Source organism: Pinus tabuliformis, chromosome X (genome assembly GCF_031772625.1).
Source record: "Pinus tabuliformis cultivar Carrire ecotype Pingquan chromosome X, CPIR1, whole genome shotgun sequence".
Taxonomy (NCBI): domain Eukaryota; kingdom Viridiplantae; phylum Streptophyta; class Pinopsida; order Pinales; family Pinaceae; genus Pinus; species Pinus tabuliformis.
The window spans coordinates 908,639,062-908,641,919 of NC_142308.1; the positions used below are offsets into that span (position 1 = coordinate 908,639,062).

Consider the following 2,858-nt stretch of genomic DNA (forward strand, 5'->3'; position numbering starts at 1 on the left):
TACATCAATCAAATTAACTTGAATGAAATCATTCCATTAGTGATGGTCAAAATTATGAATTAATATATATAGAATATTATGTATTAAATTTTTATTTCTTTTATTTATTTTATTTAAAATGGAATTTTAATGTAATTGAAAGGTATTTTTTTAATTTCTTCAAGAGAAAAGGTTCTTGAAGGGAAACATATAGATCCAAATTTCAAATTCCAACCAATTCCCCCGCCTTTTTAAGCATATGATTTACCTATTCATTGAAATCTGCGCATACCTTCTAGTTATTTTGTGAAGTTTTGGGCAAGGAGGGATTAGGGCTTTAAACCTAGCAAATTAGACTATAGGCTCTCGAATTTTGGGGAAGAATGGCCAGTAACGAAGAGAAGGTGCAGTCTATGCTGAGTAGGTTCTTGACATTAATGAATGAATAGAAGAATAAAACCAAGTAGAGGCACTCGTTCCTGGCCTTAGAGTGGCGCGATCTCGTAGAGGCACATAACTGGATGCAACAGATAATATGAGAGATTGGACTGAAGGTCATGGAGATTCAAAAGCTGGACCATGGCAAACACTACCTCCCAAGCCTCAATGACGAGATCAACAAGCTGATTAGGGAAAAGGATCATTGGGAAGCTCATATCCTAGAGCTTGGAGGCCTTAATTATGCCAAAGTGGGGTCAAAAATGACAAACTTGGAAGGAAAGTAGGTGGATGTGCACAGTGCTATCGGTGCTACCATTTTGCTTCATAATATCCCTTCACTATATCCCTTTGAATCCCGTTTTTTTCCCCTATTTTCTGTCACTTTCTCTATATTTTATGGACAAAAGAGTGAAGGAAATGTACAACATATTAAATGCATGTTCAATAGTACGATCAAAGAATGTGACCCACCATAAGACTAAAAATTAAAACTGAATCTATGGTGGGCACTGGGTACTACTATTATCTAGGCCAAATGATACCTCTCCTCTACGTAATTTCTGGTCATCGCTATTTATTTCCGCCATTTGAGGGACAGGAATGTGAGGATCTCTTGTCGTGTAGTGAGATATGAATTAGGGGATCCATTGTCATGTAGTTGAATGCGAACTAGGATAGCCTCGTTTAGAGATACTTCGAGACTACAAAATTCCTAACCGTCCTCAAAGCGATATTCGATAAAACCCTCGAGGAAAAGAAGAGAAGGTATACGTATGAGATTTACAAGTTAAACGATGCAAGTTATTATGGCTACAAGGATGACAAGGACAAGATCTTGGAGAAAGTCGAGAAACTCGCAGAGGAGGAGATGCGGGCCAGGGCGTTGAGAGAGTGGCAAAGGATTGAGTCTATCAAGAGGGAGGCCAGGTTAACGGTGAAGAGTGGGGAGGTCACTTCCGTTAAGCTAGTTCTGTTCAAGGAAGAGGAGGATGTGGCAAAATAAATCAGAGAGCAGGAGAAGGGAAACCAACAACAGAGTGAGAGAGAGTTTATTGCCCATGTGCCCCTACCAGATGAGTAAGATATTGAGCGCATGGTTATGGAGAAGAAGAAATATGAGCTTCTTAGTAAATAAATGAGTGAGGATCTTCTGGAGGAGTAGTTCCAGGCCAAGGAAATGCTTGATATTCAACAATAAGGTATTCTGTTGAAGCTTATTGATCTTCAATTTTTTTATTTTTTATTTTTTTTCAAATGAGCTTCTCATTTTCCATGAGGGTGGGGTTGTCAATGCTCCCATGAGGGTGGTGAAGAATTTGTGCATTTCATGTTTCAGAAAAAAATGACGATGTTCAGTGTATATCCTTGGTGACTTTGGCATAATATTTTTCCTCAGACCTAACACCTAAGTGAAAATAATCTATTTTATACCCTAAAGCATGTTTTAAATAATTTTCACCATTCGTCTCATATTTGAGAAGAGTCAGCACACAATTTACATAATAATTATTTGATAACATGTTCAAAATTTGAACAATTCCATCCCAAATGCATTGGTTTAAACTTAGTGTTAGATTAGTTTTGATCATCACGTATATATCAATATAGTGTTTAGTAGTTTTGTACTCTTAGTTGCCTTTAGTGTAGTCTATCTGCTAGTGAATTGTGTCCCTAATTTGAAAGATTAAAGTTCACATGTGATGTTTCTTTCTATATTTAGACATTGTCACTCATGTCTTATTATGATCTAAAACAAATTTTTTCACACTACACAATTTTCCACCATTAGTACGTTTTAATCTCTCATTTAGTTAGAATAATTGATTTTATTTCTCATCATGGTTCTCTACTCTTGGCTTATATTATTTGGTGTTATAGCTTGAATATCTGATGATGTTATTAGCTAAATTGAATTCATTAAATATTTTGTGAACTTGGTGGTTTTGTGTCATTCTCGAATGGTAAATATGAGTATGAAAGCTAAATAGCTAACATGCTTTAATTTAGATTTTATTTTATTTTTTTACAATAGAAGAATCAAGTTATAATTTATAAATATATATTTATGAAAAAGTAGGATTCCACACCTTCTATGTCTCTTTGGATATTATTATAGAAATTGTATCTTATATTTGCTCGAGTTGTGTTGCATGCATTTGTCCAAAGAAATATCGACAAGTCTTTTGCATGTGTCATGGCCTTAGTAGCCCCTATGATGTACTTTTTCTCGACTACCCTATTTTTCCCTAGTTTGTACAGAGCTATAAATTTATTTTGATTCTTTCCTTCTTGCAAAAGGCCTTGAAATCCATGGAGGTATACTCTCTCACATTGTCCAATCTCAAGACTTTGATATTCATACTTGTTGTGGTTTTCAATCAGAGCTCTGAACTCCTGAAACTTGCTACACACCTCATCCTTGATCTTTAATAAGTAGA

General features: G+C 35.4%; 1 pseudogene; it reads left to right on the top strand.

Annotated features, from left to right (window-relative positions):
• Window positions 1-362: 362 nt before the first annotated feature.
• LOC149142635 (uncharacterized) lies at window positions 363-1,618 on the top strand (annotated as a pseudogene).
• Window positions 1,619-2,858: the final 1,240 nt, after the last annotated feature.